The sequence below is a fragment of the Staurois parvus genome, unplaced genomic scaffold (genome assembly GCF_062004578.1).
Source record: "Staurois parvus isolate SC_StPar_1 unplaced genomic scaffold, SC_StPar_1.0 ptg000045l, whole genome shotgun sequence".
In the NCBI taxonomy this organism is placed as follows: Eukaryota; Metazoa; Chordata; class Amphibia; order Anura; family Ranidae; genus Staurois; species Staurois parvus.
Genome location: NW_028317841.1, coordinates 2,191,232 through 2,215,626, shown reverse-complemented (window position 1 = coordinate 2,215,626; position 24,395 = coordinate 2,191,232). Strand labels below are relative to the sequence as shown.

The 24,395-nt window shown below is 42.3% G+C and overlaps 1 protein-coding gene across 2 annotated transcripts in view; it reads left to right on the top strand.

The window, feature by feature from the left end:
- Positions 1–9,193: 9,193 nt before the first annotated feature.
- The window catches only part of SOCS6 (suppressor of cytokine signaling 6), a 49,708-nt gene continuing 34,506 nt past the window's right edge, over positions 9,194–24,395 (top strand). The window contains exon 1 of one of the 2 annotated variants that reach the window (XM_089664018.1): positions 9,194–9,230. The gene's annotated coding sequence lies outside the window, so the exon portion shown is untranslated. Of the gene's footprint in view, positions 9,231–21,071; positions 21,206–24,395 lie in introns of those variants that run through there. The other variant, XM_089664010.1, reaches the window with a different exon arrangement.

Genomic DNA, 24,395 nt, shown 5'->3' with positions numbered 1-24,395 from the left:
TGCATGTTCTCCCTGTGCCTGCGTGGGTTTCCTCTGGGTACTCCGGTTTTCTCCAACACTCCAAAGACATGCTGGTAAGTTAATTGGATCCTGTCTAAATTGGCCCTAATATGTGTATGTATGAAGGTAAGTTAGGGACTCTAGATTGTATTCCCGTTGAGGGTTAGGGACTGATGTGAATGTACAATATATATATGTGTAGATTGACGGTGCTATATAAGTACCTGTAATAAATAAAATAAAGCTTACCCTTTCTCTGTAATTGTAATATTTAGGTAATTGGTTCAGCTTATTTGGGAAGAGCTGTGAATTCAGACTGCAGTGATGGAATACACTGCTGCCTTGCATCTCTACAAAATACAGGAGCAGTAGATATAGCATCCGCTTCTTCCGTGATACACTATGCAGAGTGAGTGCAGGCCTGCAGAGAGGTAATAGGTGTGTCGGGAAGTTTGAACGATTCATTCAGTCAGTGATATTGATTGTTTAATCGATTAATGTATGAAAGTGCCTTCAATATGAAATAAAATTATTAAATATAATTACACTGACCAATTAATTAACCCCTGAATGTATGCTCTATACAGATATTTTTAACCACAATAGAATTGCATGAAATTATGGACTATAGAAATAGAAAAATAAATGAAGATTTATTTTACAATTCGGTCTCTGTCATGTACCTGGTGGAGATCGAACAAGAGAGGGGGCTCCTATTGCACCTCTTGTCCAACACCCCTGGTAGTGATGACAAAAGGTGGTACAATGCACAGTATAACAGGCAGAGTAAGTTGGTGTTGGTAGGAAGCAGTTGACCTTGGATCACCAGGCAGGAACTAGGAACTAGAACATGGTGACACTTGATTTGCAGACAGAAGTGAAGCCAGGACACAAGCCAAAAGGTCATCAATATCCAGGCAGTGAGGTACAGGAACATCAGGCAGAGGCATACTAAGGATACAAGCTGGGATCGGTACACAGTACACAGTATGCTGGGATCGGTACACAGTCAGGCAACAAAACAGGAGCAGAGTCAGAATACAAGTCAAGGTCACAGCAGGCAGGCAGAAATCCGAAAGCAGTTCAGAAGCAATCCGAGTCGTAGGGGGTAGGCATGTAAGGCAGGTCAAGGCTCACGTTAAGCAGGATCTAGTTGAAGACCACTCGGCAATCAAATTATGTCATAGTCCAGCTTAAATAGGTTGTTTGGCACCAGTGCCCATACAGGACACAAGTGTGCGCATGTGCATATGTTCTGTGCACACCCTAATATGTATCCATGTATGTGCCAATGCCCGTTTAGCAGTGAGCAGTGTTGCCAAGCCCCTGAAGTGAAATTTACTGACAGGATGCCCAAAATTTACAAACAGCACCAATATTCTTTTTTACTGACAGAAATCATGAAATTTACTGACAGAGCCACATTTTTTACTGACAGTTTCCCCTCACCAGCTATTCCAGTGAAAACTGCTGCAACAGACCACCTTCCGCAGAGTGAATACACTAATGTAAGTGGGGGCGTTGCTGATATAAGGGAAACCTTTATATTAGTGACCCCCCCTTACCTTACTGTATTCACTCCCCCCTTACTTCAGTGACCCCATTCCCCCTCACACTGACCTGCCAGTGTCACTGACCTCCTCCCAAGTGCACCATGCAGCGCTCAGTCAGATGGGCCTCTCTGGGCTCTGGCTTGGCAGCTCTGGTTTCATCCTATATTCTCCTGTCCACAGTCACACATCTAAATCCTCCTGTGACCCCCGTTCTGGTGACACTCCTGCTCTTGACTCCTCTCCAGGCTCCCCTCAGAGACTGCAGACATGATACAAGAGATGCAGCCATGATACAAGAGATAGTTAGAGCTTGTGGCCATAATACATGAGATGGTTAGAGATTGTGGACATGACACAAGAGATGGTCAGAGATTGTGGGCATGACACAAGAGATGGTCAGAGATTGTGGACATGAAACAAGAGATGGTCAGAGATTGTGGACATGATATAGGAGATGGTTACAGATTGTTGACATGATGCAGGAGATGGTTAGAGGCTGCAGACATGATACAAGAGATGGTTACAGGCTTCATACATACTACAGGAGATGGTTACAGGCTTTGGACATACTAGAGGAGATGGTTAGAGGCTGAGGACATGGTACAATAGATGGTTAGGGGCTGCGGACAAACAACAGGAGATGGATAGAGGCTGTGGACATACACATGAGATGGTTAGAGGGTGCGGACATACTACAGGAGATGGTTAGAGGTTGCGGACATACTACAGGAGATGGTTAGAGGTTGCAGACATATTATAGTAGATGCTTACTGTAGAGGCTGCGGACCTACTACAGGAGATGGTTAAGGGCTGCAGGCATATTACAGGAGATTGTTAGAGGCTGCAGACATACTACAGGAGGTGGTTAGATGCTGCAGACAAACTACAGAAGATGGTCCTCTAAAATTAGTGCCATGTGCTCTGTGTATGAGAAATCAAGTTAAAATCGAGTGAAAATCATAACAAATGTATAAAGATGAAAATGTATGTGAAAAATCCAACAACTCCACTCACTGTGTATTGCCACAACACAAACTAATTAAATCTCTTAAATGTGTTGTGCTGTTGAAAAATCATATATCTATAACACTCCTGAATCAAATAAAGTGCTTATATGAATAATGCCGATAATATTAAATTCATATAATTTCAAAAGTGACAAAAACAATCCAATAAAGTGCCAAAACAGAATACAAATAAATAAATAAAAGACTAGTATATGGGTAATACAATAAATATAGGTTAAAGTCCAATCACCAAAAGATGTAAACAATCCGTGCTCGGTCCGTGCAACTAATGGCAAAATAAAGTGACTTGTGCTTCAAATCTTCACCGCCATATGTGCCACCCACATAAATATAACAGAGAGATTTCAAGACGTGAAACACAACGATTTCTGATTGGATTACTGCTGGATGCATGAGCTATGAGCCATCTATCCCGGATAGTTTTTTTTCATTAAGCACTGTTAGACCTTGGTTGTAAGGTCTTTGGCTCTGGTAAAAGGCCTATATTTATGTGGATGGCACGTATGCCGGTCACCTGGGTTTCCTTCTGGGTTCCCAGGCTCCGGCAGTTTGAATGGATGAGCCGCAATAATGTCACTCCCGCGGCATGCTGTCCATTGTGAGTGCAGTGACGTCACCAGCTGCTGAAGATGTAAATATTGCCTATAAAATGCATGTTGAGGAGATATTTACTGTACCTATAGGTAAGCTTTATTGTAAGCTTACCTGTAGAGACAACTGTCCGAGCGGTGTTTATTACCACTTGGTCTACCATTGCAGTGTGTTAATGCTCACATGTTAAAGGCGCTTATGTCATGCATTAAAGTGAAAGGGCTGCCACTGCACAATAATAGATAAAAAAACATATGTGACCCACATACAAAGCATGGTATGGTGTACTGTTGTGCACTGGGTTTTACTGTACAATGTGCTATTCATAAAGATGTGAACTTCAATGCACTGCATATAGAACATGTGCACTTTTACCGAGCTTCTCCCATCCTATGGAACTCTCTACCCCAATCTGTCTGGCTGTCTCCTAATCTATCCACCTTAGACGATCCCTGAAAACCTTTCTCTTTAAAGAAGCCTATCCTGCTTCTACCTAGTAAACCGCCATTTATTTCCTCCATCAGCTCATCCCCCACAGCTATTACCTTTTGTATCACTCAACCCTTCCTCCTACATTGTAAGCTCTAATGATCAGGGCCCTCTGTTTCCTCTTGTACCAAATTGTATTGTAACTGTAATGTCTACCTTCATTTTATAAAGCGCTGCGCAAACTGTTGGTGCTATATAAATCCTGTATAATAATAATAATGTTTTGTGGTAGAGCGTGTCAATGCAGTAATTTTAGCTGCTACAACACACTGTAAGTGTGAATGGATCCTCAATGTTTGTGTGTGTTTTTTTTCCCATAATGCAGTGTTTTTTCAACAGGGGTAGGGGTACTTCATTGCAAATAGTAGGCATGGATTGTTGCGAGTGGGGGTATAAATACTTCCATTTTTAGGGACATGGTTTAATGGTGACAAGTCTACACATTATACAGTCCTGTAACAGTACATTATATTTTGGTACTATAGCAAACTACATACTACACAACTGTCTCAGATCTGCTGATATGTAGTTTCACGATGGCTGTGTCACTGGCTATGTCCCAGGATAACAGCAAAAGGCTCACTAAGGGCAGAACTGCCATCAAGGGGATATAGGGACTGCCTGTCAGTGGCATCAATAGCGTCAATGCAGTGTTAAGGGAAGAGCGGGTGTGTAATCTGGAACTCAGCAGACTAGTACCTGTTACTCCGGTGCACAAGCTGCATGGCTTCTACAGCAAAGAGATCTGGGCCAGTTCTTCATGCAATAACTGCTAACTTGCGCTACAAGGAGAAAGGAAGTCACTTCCTAGTAGCAACCAGCGGACAGCGATATGAGAGCGGAGTAAGACTAGGAGTGTTGCCAGCCAGTGTTTTTGTGTAGATTCCCACATTTATGTGTTTTATTGCTTTTGGAATGCATTGCATTAAAGGCCACCTTTCTGACAATGTTTCATATGCAGGGGCGGACTGACCATTCGAGCACTCGGGCACTGCCCGAGGGCCCAGGGTCAGTAGTGGGCCCCATGAAATGCCCCGGTACCTTTTTATAGGCTTTTTTGGGTGTGCTTTGAGTGTGGTCAAGGACACAGGGGCCCCTTGATCCCCTATTGCCTGGGGGCCCCATGAGCTGTCAGTCCTCCCCTGTTCATATGTACAGTGTAGCATTAAACATGGTCACTTTCCGCAGCCCACCACTATCAAACTGCTCCCCCAACCTTATCTAACTATCAGGGTTTTTATCCCTACAAATACAAATACCATGTATGTTTGTGTGGGTGCCACATCAATCATTCACAAATCCACATGGACTCCTTTCACATGGACTGCCAGGAGGCAGTAAAAACAAATGGTTGATATGTGTTTTTACTGTCCCCAATAACTTACCTACAAGTGCACATTGCTGCTTGGAGCAGTATACATAGCCATGGCTGCTTTTCATTGTGGCATAACAATTTTTATGCTACATGCAGAGTTCACCTGGTAAACTCTCCCATGTAGGTGAATGGGGATGTTCCACAGCCTGCAAGCAAAACGCTTGGTTCACAATTGCGGCATTGTCACAAAATGTAAAACTGCTGTTCAACAAAAAGGCAAAAAAAACAGGCATCAGACGGCTGCAGTATCACTTAATGAATGCCTGCTAACCCTCTTTCACCATCCTCTGAAATCAGTCCACTGCAGATCTCTTTTTCAGGGGGCACTAAATAATACTGCTATCGTGAAATTCAAAATTCGAAGGGACCAGACGAATTTTGTTCCATGTATTGCCACTGTTATTGAATTGAAGTTGATCTACCGATCAACTTCTGTTCAATGTCCCTGTCGGAACATTTCTTCTTGATGATGTAGGCTATTGACTACAGCACCAATCAGTGCATTCTGATGGCAGTGAAATATCCCCGCTGTCAGAATACAATGGCACAGTAAGGAGGCTTCTCCATCCACCTTGAATGTGTGTATGGGGTTATTGGGTCATTTTTTTTAATTCAACCTACTGATTGAATGAAAAAAAAATACTCATTTATGGCCAGCTTTAATTATTCAAGTATGCATTCCTAATTCCAAAAACTATGTTGTACCTTCTCAGCCACTTCCAAATCTCCAAATTCCATTTTTTTTGGTTGCTGTGATTTGATTTTCTGTAAGAGGGTGCTACATTTGTTCTCTATGGTCTCACTGTATGTAGGAAAGTAGCCACCCTCTCTTGCTTACTCCTGAGATGGACTAGGGACTATGGGATTTTTAGTGTGTGTAGAGCAGTGCACATGATGACAACTAACATTCATACTCCACAGAAACAAAAGTGAGGATGAAAAAGAACGGTTTTGGAGCTTACATGAGGTTTACAGGGCCAAAAATGTAATGGATGTAAGTAGATTACATATTATTATTTTGGAAAATAAGGATATCGTTTAGTGTCACTTTAAACTGCAACAACACATTATACAATGCTGCCATGGGTAAATCAAGTCATAATTTCACATTATACATACCTCCCAATTGCATAATTTAAGAAAAAGGAAACCTAAGAGGAAACACAAACTTTTGAATACTGGCTGCGGCCAAAAGGTGTTTGGTTCAATAGAGTCTGAGCCTACTCTCATTATACACTTCACATATATGCTGCTTTCCTTGCACCTACAAAATACTCCTAATTATTTGTGCCACAAGTGACATTCTCACAGACACATTATCCTCAGCACAAAGGATCACTGTTAATGAAATTCTTATATTCCTTATACTTTTCTGCACAAAGAGTACAGACAGAGAGCTAACACTTTCTTTGAGCCTACCATACAGAAGAGCTTCATTAAAATAATTGGGCATTACTTAGAAACCAGAAACTGTTGAAACAATAAATAATACAACATATATTTATAAGTAATGTATGTGACATTCAGCAAACCTTCACTGCAGCAGAATCTTCCAGGTTTATGTGCTTTGACCACTTCACTTTTGAGACAATTTTTTAATTTTTCCACACACATGTTAAAATCTTGCCATGTGCCTTACTTGGCCAATAACATGAGCCAGCATGCTTTCCTCTTTGTTTACAACCAAGCTGCCAGCCCAGGGATCTGTCACTTGCAGCTGGGAGTGTGACTACAGTATATATGTCGGAGGGTCAACAAAGCTATTGCGATTTGTGCCCATGCCGAGTCTCCTACCAATCTGCTGTGGGTCCTCTTCTCCCAATACCCATTTACAGAAAACCTTGGCATCACCTCTCTATAGACTTTGTCACCAACTTCCTTCCCTCAGATGGCATTATGGTTAATAGTGTAGTGATAGATCACTTTTCAGAAATGATACATTTCTTACCCCTTCTCTCAGTGCCCTTGACAGCAGCTCAGATGCCTGTTTTCATTCAGGAAATCTTCAAGTTTCATGGCATGCCAACATAAATTGGATTTGTTTTTCTACAACTGGAGAGAACAAAATCTGGTGCAGCTTTGCATGGTGTTCAATCAACTTCGAACTTCAGCTTGTTCAATTAAGCTTTGACAAAGTCTGGAAGCTGATTGATTTCTATGCAGAGCTGCACAAGATTTGTACTCTCCGGTTTTAGTAAATGAACCCCATTGTTTTTGACTGCCGGGCCAAATTCACCTTCTACTGAAATGGCCACAGACTAATGGGCAAACTGAGAGGATCAATTCTTGGTTATTTGCTCACAATAACCATCATAATGTAAGCACCAAAGAGTCTATGGCTAGCATCCTCATCTTCCTTTTCCAATACCTTGCTCCTTGTAGTTCCCCAAGCTCTGTGATTTGCAGAATTTGGTCCCGGGTTCCAAACCAACGTTACTTCTCTATTCTCTGGTACAAGAAATTTGCAGATCAGCACCATCCAGGAGCTCTGGCTCTCTAAATCAGGGATAAAGTTTGGCTTACCACCAAAAACATTCAACTCCAACTCCAAGAATATTTTATTGTTATATTATTTTTTTTAATTGCTTTACTGGGCCTTATGTAATCACTGAAATATCAATTTGGTGTGCTACAAACTTTGTCTGCCTCTGCATTTCAAGCTATTTCAAGTTATTTGTTGTGCTGCTCAAACCTCTGGTCCTGAATAGATGCTCTTGTCCGTAGTCTCTAGCTATTCATTGAGCTGTCTTGGATTTCAAGATTTCTTGCGGAAAGCTCCAGTATTTAATTGACTAGAAGGCACAAAGAAAGATCCATCTGATGTGTTGGTTACCCACCTGAAAAAAAAATTCCACTGAAATCTGGACCTCTATTGGCGAGGAGGTCCCATTAAAGGGGGTTGATGTCACATTCACCTCTTCCAGCATCCTGCATTGGCTAGCCTCTATAATGAGTTGCTACTGGTACTTCCAGGATTTCACCTTAGGATGCCAGAGGCCTGGCCAATCAGGAGAAAGCTCCTCTGACTGAAGCCACAACCAATTAAGATGTATATCTTCTAAGTAATGATGCTTCAAATTGCTTAGAAAAGTGTAGCATGCTTTTTTCTGTTTAATTGCGAGCGGGCACTTTTTTGTTTTCAAGATTCACAGCTCAGTGTACAATCGTGGCTTTGCCAGAATGAAGTTAGTCTTGGGTGCATGTACAGGAGTTACTGTATGTCATCCCTGGCCAGCCAATGAAGACAGCTGAAGACTCAAGACTTGGAAGAAGGCATCAGTGGTAATCGAAAGAGTAAACATTGTATTGCTGAAGGCCAATTTTGGAGGTAAGAGTGCATATTTGTACATTTTGGCAAGACTCATTGGGGTTCCAAACTATTAACTTATGCTTTAGTGTAATTGCAAAAGTAATGTTCAACTTTTTACATCTGTAGCTTTCATTAGAAAACAATGCTTGGTAATCCTGCCATAAGCTCGTTGATTAGGCACTTCCTTTTATGGGATGAAAACACTCTGTCCTTCTGATTATGGAGACTATTACTAGCTGACTGATGAGTTCTCTGAGAGAGAAGATTAACAGGTGTTCTACTTTCTGTTTCTTGGAATGTACATCTAAGCTGGCTTGGCAAAAACAAAAACCCTGAGAATATGTTTGATGGAAATCAAAGAGGAAGGAAGGGAGAGGGGACTACCAAATAAGGGATGGATTAGCCATGGGAAAGAGGACCTAAAAGAGATGGGGCTATAGGATGGAGATTAAATCAATGGATAATGTGGGGCCCTTTTAGTGTCTCAGAGATATTTAATTAAAAGTTAAAAAAATCCAAAATATCTGGTGGCTTTGTAATAGGTTATATAATACTATTTGTATATTTTGCTTTCTTTTGGAAGCTATGTCTTCTTTTTTTAGACCATACACACAACTTTTAAATGTTCAGTTATCTGGGTAAGGGTGCACCTGAATTGTGAATGTATTGAAATGGAACATATCTCATTTTGCAAAACTGTCATATGACTGGTAGCCCATAGAGGTAATGACATATCTCAAGGGACAGAGGGCTAAGGTCACTTCCTGGCTAAGAAGTATCAGTTGTCAACACATTCCAAACAAGTTATTAAAAACCCACAGATGGCATCTTAAATAGCAATGCTTAAGGCTGACAAGCTAGTGGAAGGACAATATTTATATAAGGTAACTCAGCTTTGCATTAATTTTTTACCATATTATTCCATTCTGCAAATATTCTTTGCACCCAGTCAATACCTTTACATGTTCTCATATCTAAGATGAGTAATTAGATCTTCAAAAAATATATTAGAATGAATAAATGGGGGGAATTTATACTTTTAAACTTACTGTAAGCTGATTGGGTTTTGGAAGTGATAAAACGTTTTGCTTTAAACACCTATATTCTAAGAAAATGTTATATCCTATTTTCTACTATCACTACTGATATCCAAAAGTGCTGCAGCCAAATTTCCCTTCCTCTTTATATCAGTCTCTTCTCCTCTTTTTGGTGTCTACACGTATATTGCTGCAGTGTGAATGTGTTATCCACTATTATTTTAGTGCCTTGGGGTACCATTCAAGATGGATGGCACCACAATGCCCAGCACTGAAGTATTGTTGCCATACATTTTTGTGACAGGCATTTTTTTCAGTAAATGAGTCCTGAATTCACTGAGACATTCATATGAGGGATGCTGTCCTCCCATCCCTCAATTGCCTCAACACACATTTGCATATTTATCACATGTAGTTTTCAATACTGTATAGTGTGTGTGTTTTCCTTTATGTAATTTACTATGGTGGTTTTATAGATATCAGATTTTGTCTATTTGTATTTCCTGTATAGTTTCTGTGCTGCAAAGGACAGCTGCTCGGCTGATTGCCCTTTACTCATGAGAGTTTAGAAGCCTGAGGTTTTTTTTCTAGAAATTTGGGAATCTGGGGAAAAAAAGCAAACCTTCATTTGATTTGTTTCATAAAACAAATTAAATGAAATTTAAAATATGTTTTAATCTTTTTTTATCATAATTGTAAAGAATGTTGAAATTTTATATAAAAATCCTCTTTTTATAGCTTCTAGTGTGAGACAAAGGTTAGTTCACCTTTACAAAAAACTGCCTATGCAGATAAGGGGTGTCTGTGGATAAAAACAAACTGTGCAGCTTTAAGGTGATTGTAAAGATTATTTTTTTAAATTTAAAATAAAAATGATGTTATACTTACCTGAAATGGTATTACTCAGAGCGGCCCTATACCTTCCCTTCTGGAGTCCCCCGCCGGCGCTCTTCTCCCCTCTTTTCCACTGGTGCCCCTTTGGCAAGCTGTGTGCTAAGGGGTACCTGTGCAGGTGTGCTCCCAAGTTGGGCTGTGTGCATCTATAGACACACCCTGCCCCCTCATCACAACATTTTGACTGACAGCAGCAGAAGCATATGGCTCTAGGATACTGCCTGTGTCTCCTGTGATAACAGGAAGAGAGAAGAGCGGTGTTGCAGCCGAAACAGCAGTGGATCAGTAGGGGCAGGTAGTAGTGTGTATTTTTACCTTAGTACATAGAATGCACAAACTATCTGCTGCCCGTCCACAGTACTTTTACTGTGAGTGAGCAGCAGCTGTAGGCGCCACAATGTACAGATACGTTGCAGTGCACATGTGCTCTAGTGAGCCCCCCTATTTATTTATACTGTCACCAGTCAGTATCCCTGATCACCACCACACCAGTCATATGATGACACTATACTGCACTGGTGACAGTATGTAAAAAAAAATGTGAAAAAAAACCATTTTATTTAATCTCTTCATTTTCCAAAAATGACAAAAAATGACAACTTCAAAAAAGTTGCCATGCCTCTTACTAAATACCTCAGACTGTCTACTTTACAAAAAGGGGTCATATGGGGGGTATTTGCACTGTCCTGGCATTTAGGGATTCACGAAATGAGATAGGCAGCAAGTACAGTACATCAGGACTGATCAGTTTTCAAATATACTGTATATGCAATAGTTTGTAGACTCTATAACTTTCACACATACTAAATAATAAATACCAATTTAGGTTATTTTTGGGGCAGTTATGTAGCAGAATACATTTTGGTCTAAATGTATGAAGAAATATTGTTTGCAAAATATTATAACAGAAACTAAGAAAAGTATGATTCGTTTCAATATTTTTAGTACTTTGTGTTTATAAGAAATATAAAAAAAAACCACAGTGGTGATTAAATACCACCAGAAGAAAGCTCTATTTGTGTGGAAAAAAATATAAATTTAATTTGGGTACAGTGTTATCGTGCATTAACGTGGTACACTACGTATTTATTGAAAAATTATAGATAAATACAAACCGAAAGGGATAAAAACAGAACAGGTGATCCGTAAGGACAGTCCAATGGATTCAAACACCTTGTAAGGGATAACTAACGCGTTTTGGGAGACGAACCCCCTTCCTCAGAGCTCTTGTAGCCTATCCCTTACAAGATGAATCCATTGGACTGTCCTTACGGATCACCTGTTCTGTTTTTATCTCTTTTGGTTTGTGAGTATTTATCTATAACTTTTCAATAAATACGTGGTGTACCACGTTAATACACGATGGGAGTGTGCCCTTGTTTGTTTTTTGTTCACCATCACCTAGATTTTCCGATCTCTGAAGGGCTGCACCTTAACGTTTGGCATTCAGAATCTCCTTTAGTCTGCATGAAGATTTGAGCGCTGGTTTCGTTTTGTTCTTTTGGGTACAGTGTTGCATGACTGAGCAATTGGCAGTTAAAGTACCACAGTGCTGAATAGCAAATAATGTCCTGGTCATGAAGGGGGTAAAACCTTCTGGAGGTAAAGTGGTTAAGGTAAAAAGCTTTAGACTTTAGAAACACTTTAAAGTTGAATAATGCCCTTGCTGTAGGTTTATTTCATTTGCATACCTCCCAAAGCCTGGCCATAAAACTCCCCAATATGATGTTCCCCCATTCTACCTTGTACCTAGGACATTGCTAAGATGTCACCCCATCACAGGAGCAGGCTCTCTCTGATTTCTAGTGAAGAAGGTCCTGATCGGGGTATACACTGCATCTAGGGACAGAGCCTATTGCCAATGACTTCATCATCCTTATTGTACTGGAGCTAGGACATCTCTTGATGAGCTACATGTATATGGGAGTAGGCTGTTTACAGCAGTACTTTGATGAGCCATCAAATAGAATCTGTTAGTGAGCACTATCAGTTCCCTTTTGTTTTATTTTCCTATACCTGGTGGTATGAGTTGAGGATTACATATGGAGGTGAGAGTCAAGAGCTAACCATTGTTTGTACCCTAGTTGGGAAAGCACTGTTTTGACTTTTAGTGATCTTTGAGGTCATTCTTTCAGGTGAGCATATTTGTATGTCATTAGGAGGAGTGCTCCATCCATCACACTGTGGGAACTAGGGAGAGATAATCATGGGTGGTTTACGTGTTAGTGCTTAGATCTCTTTGGACTTTCTTCACTTATTGGATTTTTTCTTTGTTCATTTACGACATTTTCCATTACATGAGAAATACTGCTCAGTTTGCTCATGCGAGATAAATTTTGAATTGCGTAATACAAATTTTATGTTTAATATATGTGGATTGAAGGTTTTGTATATTTTAAGATTTTGTTTATTTTTTGTTTATATCTTTATAAGTAACTTTTAGGTAGCACTGCACTGTTTTTTTTTTTTCACTATTTATATTATTAGGGAGGTGTTGTGAAATCACTTGTTAGCTTGCAACCCACGTGTGATTTTGGTTTTATGACTGTGCAAATCAAATCAAGCCTGCACCAATTTTATCAGTAATAAAGCTGATGTCTGCTAATATTGAGGGTCAATGGTTTCACACTATCTGCTTTTACAGTTACTATTACTATATGGCCCAATCCGTACAGTATGGGCTTTAAAACAAAGCAACCATGTAACTATAACTTGTGTCCTAATTCATAGGAGGCGCTCCATGTGGTTTAATAGACATGAGAGCTCAGCAAAATATTCCCTTAAAAGTTTGTACAGACAAATGTTTGTTGAGGTTTCCTGACCTGCTAACTGCACCGGTCTGGGTACAACAGAGTGTACTGTACAGATTGGATAGTACACACTTCTGCATTCATCGAGCTTGGCTTCATGTCATGCTTACACACAAACCTTAAAAGCAACATTGAAGCCTCTTGTGACCATGGATTTGCAATGAATACATTTCTGTGTTCAGAGCCTGAATATAGCTTTAGGCCTCATGCACACAAGGAGTATGATTGTCTCCTCTAGACACCTTTTAATAATAAAATGCGTCTAAAGCCACATATTGAACATGCATTTAGGTGTGTTTAGGCGTGTCAGGCATTTAAATGTTAATAGAACACTGGCAATCAGGGGCGGACTGACCATTCGAGCACTTGGGCACTGCCCGAGGGCCCGGGGTGAGTAGGGGGCCCCATGAAATGCCCCTGGTACCTCTTCCTTCTTTTTTTTTTTTTTAATAGGCTTTTTTTGAGTGTGGACAAGGATACAGGGGCCCCATGATCCCCTATTGCCCGGAGGCCCCATGAGTTGTCAGTCCACCCCTGCTGACAACTGGAATAAATGAGTGCTCAAGCGCTAAATGCATCTAGTGTTTAAGTGCGTTCAGACACATTTAAGCATCTTTTCTGCTCAGAAGCACCTCTCCCTTGTGATTGACGTTTAGTCTGCCTTTAAATGTTCCTCTTCTACTACGGTTGTAAAGGCCTATGTCTGCATGGACACATAGGCTAACATAGAGGTGTGTTTGAAGGAAAAAGAAAAAATGCCAAACGCCTGTAAAAGCTGCATTTTTTTTAAGCCTTTTAGGCATGAGCCCTTACTGTGCTATGCTGTAAATACACCAGACTAGGGTTGCCTCTTCTGCGCTTTTGAACCCAACAGTTTGTTTTTTATATTTGCTGTGAATTATTATTTTTTAATTTGCAGCAAACCAGAATGCTGTCCACTCCTGCTCCACCCCAGTCTGAGTGCAGCATTTAGCTGTCATTTTGACAGCCAGCTCCCACTGGCAGTAAATCCTGTGTGAAGCCTGCAATTACAGGCTTTATTCATAAATACATTGTATATTGTCCACTGATGTGTATATACTGTCAGTTTCAACACTCCTGCAAGTGTTCAACCCCTTCCAACTTCTGCCGTCTCCCGAATTTTTAAGTGGATTGAAAAGTCGGGAGGCAGAGGTAGACATTCCGATCATGTGATCGCTGTGATTGGCTGTCACAGCAGTCACATGATTGGACAGCTCCCGATCGCAAGTATGCATTGGGAGCTTTCTGTTAGTTGCTGTGCTGGGAGCACACAGTGAGTGCACTCTTTGCACGTTAATTTATTTACAAATAGATGTATAGATAAGGCCGCTCAGCATTAAAGCCCTCCCGCTGAGAGACCGCATATATGCGCCAGGTTGAGGTAAGAGGTTAAACAACAATATAAAGCTCATTTGTACCAGCAACATGAACACTGCACATGGAGATGCAAAATAATATTCTTCCTTTAGTAAAACCGCTATCAGGAATAAAGACTGATGCATTTCGCACAGCGCTTTTTTCTTTGAGAAAATTCCTGGTGCTTGCTCCGGCTAGCTGTTTTAATAAAGAAGAAGAATATTTTGCATCTCAGTGTGAGGTGTTCCTGTTGCTGTTGCAATTGATTGCTCTTGTGGGGACGAGCAAAGCCAGCACCTGAGATGTAGCAATGGAATATGGAGCCTGATCTCACCTGGAGCAGCATGTGATATGTTTAAAAATGTACCATTATTCTTATTTATACCTTTCAATGTTGTCAGGCCATGTAGATAATATAAACATAAATAGCATATCTCCTTTTTAAAATGTCCAAGGTAATAAAAAAAAGTAAACCGCATTTGCAACATTCATAAAATTGATAATTTGATTGTCAGGAAGGGCCAAACCATCAACACTTGGAACTGCTCCTAGAAATCAAGGACAGTTGGCTGCTATGTGTAAAATAAATCAAGCCTTAGAACTATTTTTATATGAAACCTGCAATCTTTTCTAGAACAAATATACAGGGGAATATTGAGATTATAAAGTTTTGGAGTAGAAAGCACATTCCAATATCAATTAAAATGCACGAGTTTATAGAGAAAAAAAAAAAAGACAGTAAAAAAGTGGTCCATCAAGTCTGCCTTCCTTTTTGTCTAAGGATGGACCTATATTTATCCCAAGCATATTAGGGTTAATTGACTGACTACCTCTGCTGAAAGTCTGATCCAAGCAACCACTACTCTTTCAGTAAAATTGAAAGCAATACATAAGAATGTTAATTTTTTGAACATATCACATGCTGCTCCAGGTCAGATCAGGTTCCACATTCCATAGCTACATCTCATCCCACATTTTGTAAAGACAGCCTATTGAAATGAATATGCTGCCAATGCACTCTAACATGCCAAAAATCAGATGTGACCCTTAGTTACACTGGCACTTCTGTGTTTAGCTTTTCTAAATGCAGAAGGAGTTCTTTGGGAAGTATAAACAATGTGTATGCCTACTAGATCATGTTTTCTTGTGTTTAGATGTCTCTGCTTTTAGCTGCACCCAGGACCCTGCATTCACTATATCTGGTCTCACACAGTACAAAGAACATGGAAATGCAATTATTTTAGTAAATATAAACTGCTAAATACCTTTTCTCATCAGCAGTTAGAGCAGTCTTGTGACTTCGGCTGAACATTGGTTAAAGCTTGTAGGAGGTGTTTTCTTTCTGCTCTAGGATGCAAAACCCCTGACCTCTGTCTGGACAGTGTTGCAACGCAGTAAGACCTCATGTACGCTGGGTGTTTGATCAGAGAACACCCCGATCTTACCTGTGATCCTGGAAGTAATGTGTATTACATCACTTACGGGTTCACAGCTGGTCTTTGCAGCTACTAAAGAACAATCTGAGTTTGATTAGCTGCAGGGGAGGGCAGAGTAGGCATTGAGAGACTAATAGATCCCTGATGTCTCCATATAGAGGACTTGTCATTTGGCCAATGCTATCACATAAAAGCACAGCAGGAGCTCGGTCAAGACACTAAGAACAGATTGAGCTCCCACTGCTCTGCTGAACTGCTGAGGATGTTACACAGCTCATTGAATTCATACTTACACACAACTACTTTACTTTCAATAAAGACATCTATCTTCAATGTATGGGTAATGCGATGGGAAGTAAAATGGCACCCCAATATGCCAATTTATTTATGGGTGACTTACAGATACTATCGCTATATTGATGATATTTTCATCATATGGACAGAAGGTGAAGAACACCTAAAACAATTTTACTCATTGATCAACACTTTTCATCCATCAATCAAACTAAAAATGGAATACTCAAACACACACGTCAACTTCCTAGACACCACAGTATACATCAGGGATGATACGCTTCACACATCAATAAACAGGAAACCCACTGACAGATGCAACTACCTCCACAGTTCTAGCTTCCAGCCCCAACACACGAAACGTGCCATCATACACAGTCAGGCCATTAGATACCACCGAACATGTTCTGACCCAAGAGACAGAGATACACATCTCGGGACACTAGCAGACTCCTTCCATAAGAAAGGTTACAAGGACAAAACTATCAACACCAGCATAAACACAGCCTTGAGAACCGAAGAGAAAATCTGCTTCAGTACAAAGAGAAAAAAACAAACAACTGTGTATCTCTAGTAACCACATACAACCCAGCACTAGAAGGAATAAGAAAAATAATCAAAGATTTACAACCCATCATAACAGAGGATGGAACTCTGAAAGAAATATTCCAGCAACCACCAATACTGGCCTTCAGACAACCCCCCAACCTCAGAAATAAACTAATCAGTAGGAAACTTCCTTCTGATCAAAATGTCACAAATAATGGAAGCAAACCCTGCAGTAAGAAACGCTGCAAACTGTGCAACCAAATCAATCCATCAAAAAGTGTCAGACACTCAAAAGGGATCTTCAATATCTCCGGATCATACAGCTGCACCTCCAGTAATGTTGTGTACCTTATCCAGTGCAGAAAATGTAGCAAAGGATCTTATGTTGGCGAAACAAGACAGAAGTTGCAAACAAGGATGAATCTGCACTGACATACCATCAAGGAACATAAAGAAGGTGACCTTTGCACACCTGTGGGACACCATTTCGCACAACTGGACCACATTATGGAAGACCTCAATCTTTTGGTTCTTAAAGGAAATTTCAAATCCATTCAGGAAAGAAAAACTTTTGAACTAAGAATGATAATTCTATTTGACACAAGAGATAACGGCCTTAATTTGGACATGGGATTCCTCACTCATTATCTAACATATTTATGACTGCCTCTGTGAGTGTAGCCCCCCCCCCCCAGTCTTTGCTTTTGCTTTGGCTTTGCTGTTCTTATCTCTAGGCTAACCTCAGGCTTGTGTTTCTTTCTGCCTTTTTTTTTTTTCTCAATCCCCACATATCTTCTAACATTCTGCTAAAACTTTGTAACAGTACTGCTTGGACCTTGAAGAAGGGGACACTCCCCGAAAGCTTGTCCTCAAAATTATATGTTAGTGCAAATAAAAAAAGTATCACGGACAGTACTGAATTGTTTCTGTCGCAAGTGCACTAATATGGCTACAATCACTTCCAGACTAGTATAAATAGTTCTGGTTACTGGCTTGCGGCAGTTCACCAAAGTCCTCACTACCATTTCTGAAAACCCCTGAGCTTTCAGGAGTTGTTCTTCAGTGTAAGAGCCTGCGTCCGAACCTGGGCCTTCTGCGGTGAGTGACAGTGTTTCTTCTTGCTGAGCCACCTGGAATGCTGGACAGCTCCCTTGACAATTATTTCAATGATCCTGCTTTGACCTTGTTTGTCATGAACCTTGAACCCCTTGCTTCTCCCATGAACTTCATGATATGTCATATCTCTGCATTTCCTGTTTGCCAGATTATTGTGCTCTCCAGCCAGCATCTCGCTCCTTGTCTTCTCTACTGTCATCCATATTTTGCTACCACTCGTTATTGACCCTTGGCTTGTTGTTGACTACACTTCTGCCTGATCCCAACCTGTGACTGCTCGTTACCGTCCTTGGCTTGTTTACGGACTATGCTTCTGTTTGATCCTTACCTGCTTAATACGCTGCTGGACCTCCGCTTGCTCACCTCATGGTGTGGTGATCCTGAGGACCGCGACCTGGCGCTAATATGCAGCAAAATCCATCTCCACCATCAGGAGCTCTGGTGAACACCGGTTAGTACTTTGACTCTGCACCTCAGGTGAATGCACTCCTCCGCCACAGTGACCTGCCTGTGTACCTATCCTGCTATTTTCGGTGTGAGCCTTTCCACTGCTATAGCAACTGGTCTTCGAGCCTGATCATGACATTCAGTAGCCATGCCACCAACTTTAAAGTCTTTACCTGAGAGTGAAGCACTGAACCTTGAGAGACCAGATCCTCCCTCTCTGGGAGAGGGAACAGAGGAACCAAGGCAAGGCTCCACAGCAGAGAGAACCATGGTCTCTGGCCAAAATGAGGCCACCAGAATGAGGTTTGTCCTTTCCGACAAACATTTTTGCAGGACTCTCTGGAGGGAACGAATAACAAAGACTGAATTCCCACACATTTGCAAGGGCATCTACCCCCAAGGCCCAATCCCACAGATTCAGGGACATATGGTGTGGTCCATTCCAGATCCCTAGCTAGATTGTACTACCTTCACCACCACCAAAGGGATTTCTTGATCCTGGAAGATCCAGTGCAGACCCGTCTCCGCTCCAAACCCTCAGGAGAAAAGACTGCAATGGGCACTGGTGAAATGTCGCCCAGGGTACAGCCGGGAACCATGATGTCATGAGACTTACTGCCCTCATGATGTCCCTTATTGTAATAGCCAAATTGTTCTGCAGCTCTGCCAGCACCTAATCTATTTTGAGAATTTTTTCCTGTGGAAGGAAGATCTTTCTTTCTACCAAGGAAATGTCATACCCAAGATAGGTGACTCTCTGGGAGGGAGCTAAATATGACTTGTCTCTATTTATGAGCCACCCCAGACTCTGAAGGAAGACCTGGGAAACCCACAGATCCTCTGTCAACGGTTGGTGAGACTTGGCCACGAAGAGGAGATCATCTAGATAGAGAATGATTGTAACAGACCTCATTCTTAGAGTGGCCAAGGCCTTGCAAGCACCTTTGTAAAAATTCTTGGTGCTGAGGCCAGACCAAAAGGTAGAGCCCGACACTGCCAGTGGTGGATCTCTGTACCAATCCTTAAATCCTTACTGCTATCCTTAGGTATTTCTGACACGCATGCTGTATGGGGATATGAAGATACGCATCCCTTAGATCCAGCGTAGCCATAAAACAATCTGGGTAAAGGATTGTGAGAAAAACAATTCAAAACCCACGTTTGACTGCACGACCCCTCCAGAAAGATCTGGCGGACACTGGAGTTGTGGTACACTATTCCACTATAAAGAGATACTTGTACAAATATGGTCTTCATGGAAGAGTCATCAGAAGAAAACCTCTTCTACGTCCTCACCACAAAAATCATCGTTTGAACTTTGCAAATGAACATATAGACAAGCCTGATGCATTTTGGAAACAAGTTCTGTGGACTGATGAGGTTAAAATTGAACTTTTTAACCGGAATGAGCAAAGGTACGTTTGGAGAAGAAGGGGCACAGAATTTAATGAAAAGAACCTCTGTCCAACTGTTAAGCATGGGGTTGGATCAATCATGCTTTGGGGTTGTGTTGCAGCCAGTGGCACAGGGAACATCTCTTGAGTAGAAGGAAAAATGGATTCAATAAAATTTCAGCAAATTTTGGATGGTAACTTGATGCCATCTGTGAAAAAGCTGAAGTTAAAGAGAGGATGGCTTCTACAAATGGATAATGATCCTAAACACACCTCAAAATCCACGGGGGATTACATCAAGAGGCGTAAACGGAAGGTTTTGCCATGGCCTTCACAATCTCCTGACCTCAACATAATTGAAAATCTATGGATAGACCTTAAAAAAGCAGTGCGTGACAGACAGCCCGAAAATCTCGAAGAACTGGAAGACTTTTGTAAGGAAGAATGGGCAAAGATACCTCAAAGAAGAATTTGAAAGACTCTTGGCTGGCTACAAAAAGCGTTTACAAGCTGTGATACTTGCCAAAGAGAGCAGTACAAGATATTAACTCTGCAGGGTGCCCAAACATTTGCAGACGCCATTTTTTGTTTTCTGTTATTTTGAAAGTGTAAATGATGGAAATAAAATCTAACTTTTGTTGACATATTATAAGAATGTCTAATCTGTAATTTGATGCCTTTTGGAGATTTTTCCATCTTTCCTTGGCTTCTTTATGCACATTAATACAAATTTTTAGCTGGGGTGCCCAAACTTTCGATCCCCACTGTATATACTGCCATTTGTAAACGCTATAACTTTCACGTAAACCAATTAATTCACACATATTGGGATTTTTTTTTAGCAAAGGCATGTAGCAGAATACATTTTGGCCTAAATCTATGATGAAATTTGATTTTTTAAATTTTTTTACTGGATGCTTTATAGCAAAAAGTCAAAAAATATTGTTTTTTTCTCAAAATTGTTGGTCTTTTTTGTTTATAGCGCAAAAACTAAAAAAAGCACAAGCAATCAAATACCACCAAAAGAAAGTTCTATTTGTGGGGCAAAAAGGGACATACATTTCATTTGGGTGCAGCGTTGCAAGACCGCGCAATTGTCAGTTAAAATAACACAGCATCGTATCGTAAAAAGTGGCCTGGCCAGGAAGGGGGGTAAATCCTCTGGAGGGCAAGTGGTTAAGCTACAAAATCCTGAGGTGTGAGTGAGCTCCTATAATGCTGGGCTCTGTATCTTTTTCTCGCAGACTTGCTGTCTGTGAGTTTCTCCACACAGCTTTTGCTGTCCTCCTCAGCTTTGTGCAGCTAGCAATAAAGTTGCACAGTTTTGATTGTGTCCATGCCTTGCCGCGGGGGTCGCTGGGAGTTGTAGTGTCGTGGTGTCAGTCCTGCTCCTCCTCTCATGGCCGGCTCTGTGGGGCCGCACGGAGCAGAGGATTGGGTCTTTGTGAGGGGCTGGAGAAGGCCGGGCACGGAGTGGCACAAGCAGCCGCGGAGACCGTCATGAGGTGAGGGGACGGGCAGCAGCTGTCGGGGAAGTTTGTGCTCACTGCTCGGCTAGGCCGGGGAGGGGACGCCGCAGGGAGGGTGCAGGGAGAGGCCCGCTTGGAAGGCTTTGTGGTGAGGAGGAGGCCTGCAGGGCTGGGGGGAGAGTGGAGGAAGTAGTGAGAGTGGTGTGGGGGGTAGGACGGGGAAGCCCCATTCTAGAAGCTCTATTGTGGAGAATGGTGTCTTTGTTTTTCTGTGTACACCTCCCCCCCCCCCATCTTCCCAATACACACCTCCACCACCCCTGAGTGTCTGCTGTGTACTAGGGGGGCTGGGTACAGGCTGGCCTGGCTTCTGTGCTACACAGGCCTCATGTCTTCTATTTGTTTGTCAGCCTTGTGTGTACACAGAGCTGAGACTTCCACAGGACACTTGTTGCTGCCATGTTTCCCTTCTGTCCCACAATGGCCCAGGTGTTACTGAGGGCCTGGCAAAGCTTCTACCAGTTGTTAAAGTAGAAGTCCAGCCAAATCCTAACTATACCTGAACCTAGAGCCACTCCCCTTGTAAGCCTGATCTAACTACGCTGTAAAGGAAACATGTCTATACTTGCCTAATCTGAGGGCCCCCCCAGTCCCGTCATATGATCTCTCCAGCGGGCAGTTTTCAGTGGAGAGAGCGCCAGTGACGGCTGCAGAGCCTGCGAGATGACGTCACACACAGGCATCCGTTGTCAACTGTCCCTCCTCTACGCTGAAGCCGGTGCTAGCAGCGGATCATGTGATCAGACTGGAATAGGTAAGTATTGACAGGGTAGTTAGAATGGAGGTGGGAGCAGGTTTGAAAAAAGTATGGGGTTTGGAGAAAAAAAATCTGTGAATGAAGCAACATCTGTCCCCTTCTGGCTCTGTACTGAATGATCAAAGACTGCTGATCATTCAGTTCTCACCTCTGAGCAGAGAGCAGTGACTGTCAGTCACCGCTCTCTCCTCTGCCCCTCCAGAGCTCACAAGAACATCGGGCTGTGGAGGGCGCAGGAGCGGCTGGCTCAGGCTCTCATTGGCTGGCTGAGAAGCGGAGCCATCTGCTGGTCCGGGCATCTGAGTGAATCCTGACTGTAAAGTTGGGATCACTCCTGAGCCTAGACAGGCTGAGAGACGTCCTGCTGTCGGCTGAAAACGGGTCACAGGAGTGCAGAACAAACTACACTGTGATCTATAGGAGAAGTATAACTAAAAAAGCTTTGGCCATACTACTTTTTTTTAAATAAAGTTAAAGTGGGTATAAAGGCTGAAAGTTTTTTACCTTCATACGTTCTATGCATGAAAGTAAAAAACCTGTGTGCCAGTGCCCCCAACCCCCTCAATACTTACCTGAGCCTCATTGAGATCCAGCGACGACTCTGTGTGTGAATGGACACACATAGCAGCGGGTGCTTCCATAGCAAGCTGCTTGCTGTGGGAGCACCCAACAGGAGGGAGGGGCCAGGAGAACCTGCGTGGGACCCGAGAAGAGCAGGATCCAGGCTGCTGTGTGCAAAACAACTGCACACAGCAGGTAAGTATAGACATGTTTGTTATTTTCCCAAGAAAAAAAAAATAAACCTTTTTAGTATCGCTATAAGTTTTGACTGGGCTTCTACCTTTAAGCTGACTTCTGGGAAATCTAAAAATCATTCCTTATGTTGGGGTTTGTACCTGCATTGTAAGAGTTAATGGACAAGTTCACCTTCATAACATGTTACTTGTTACACCCATATTCAGGGTGTAACATGTTATGATCAGGTCAGCCCCTGCTCTGACAGCTAGCGGGGGTCTTCTCCCCCCTTGCTAGCTGTCAAATTAAAGAAAAAAAAAGTAGCTGTGTGGAGCTTTGCCTGCCCAGCTGCATCACTCAGTGGCTCTTGGCTTGTAGTTCTTAATGAATTACCGTGGCACTGTGGAGCACAATGGTAGTTCATTGAGTTTTCCGGTCAGTATATTTGCTTGCCCTTATATCCCAGATATACTGACAGATTTGCAGGAGACCTGTGCATTACAGAGTACAGTGCATTGCGGTGTCCAGTGCATTAGTCTACAGTGCATTGCAGTGTACAATGCATTGCGGTGTCCAGTATGTTGCATTGCAGTGTCCAGAATGTTACAGTGCATTGCGGTGTCCAGTGCGTTACAGTGTCCAGTGCATTGCGGTGTCCAGTACGTTAGTGTATAGTGCATTTTGGTGTCCAGTGCGTTGGGGTGTCCAGTGCGTAGTGCATTGTGGGTTACAGTGTACAGTGCATTTTAAATATTGTATTTGTTTTTTCCTGTGTTTTTTTTTTTTTTGCACTACAAATAAGATATGTGCGGTATGCATTGGAATTTGTTCATATTTCGGAGGACCTTAGACTGCTGGATTGTGGGGGAGAAAAGGCTGTAGGGACCGGTCTAACAGTGCAAAGGAGCCTGCAGGAGTGGAGTATCAAGTAAAAAGTGCTTCTCCTGGTCCACCTAGACTTAGCCCTAGTTCACATATATGCGGCCGTGTGAGCCGTGTTTCATTTGAATAGACTCCCATGCCCCATGACATGCAGAGAAATCTCTGCGCTTCTTCTGAAAACCCACGCACAGCAACCTCGGTTCCCAGTACGGTTGCGGTTTCCAGTGCAAGTGGTGTGCCATCAGAACTAATGGCACCCGCCCGCGGGTCCACATTTCTCTGTGCAGGTGGTGCGGTTGCATGGATTTTCATGCGGATCCGCAGCGGCACCACCCGCACAGATGTGAACCAAGGCTTAGAGTGGTTCCAGAGTGTAAAAGGTTTTTTACCTTAAAGTGGAGTTCCACTCATTCTGTAAAAAATCAGCAGCTACAAAAACTGTAGCTGCTGACTTTTAAAAAACAGCCACCCACCTGTCCCACGATCCCACGTTGCCCCCGCCGCAGCCCGTTTCTCGGGCATCCAGGAGGCCGGCATCTTCAGTGTGGGCACCCGGCTGTAACAGCTTGCAGCTTCACAGCCAGGTGCCCACTGTCCATGCGCGAGTAGAGCTACGCTTCCTGAATGGCCCCGTCGTCTTCTGGGACCTGTCACGTGTCCCACAAGAATTTGGGGAGGGAGAGTAGGACGACAACTTCCGTTTCCGATCACCTAGGCGATCACAGTGGAAGTGGAGCGGGTACCTGTCAAATTCAGGTACCCGTCACCACTCCCCTCTTTACCACTTCTGCT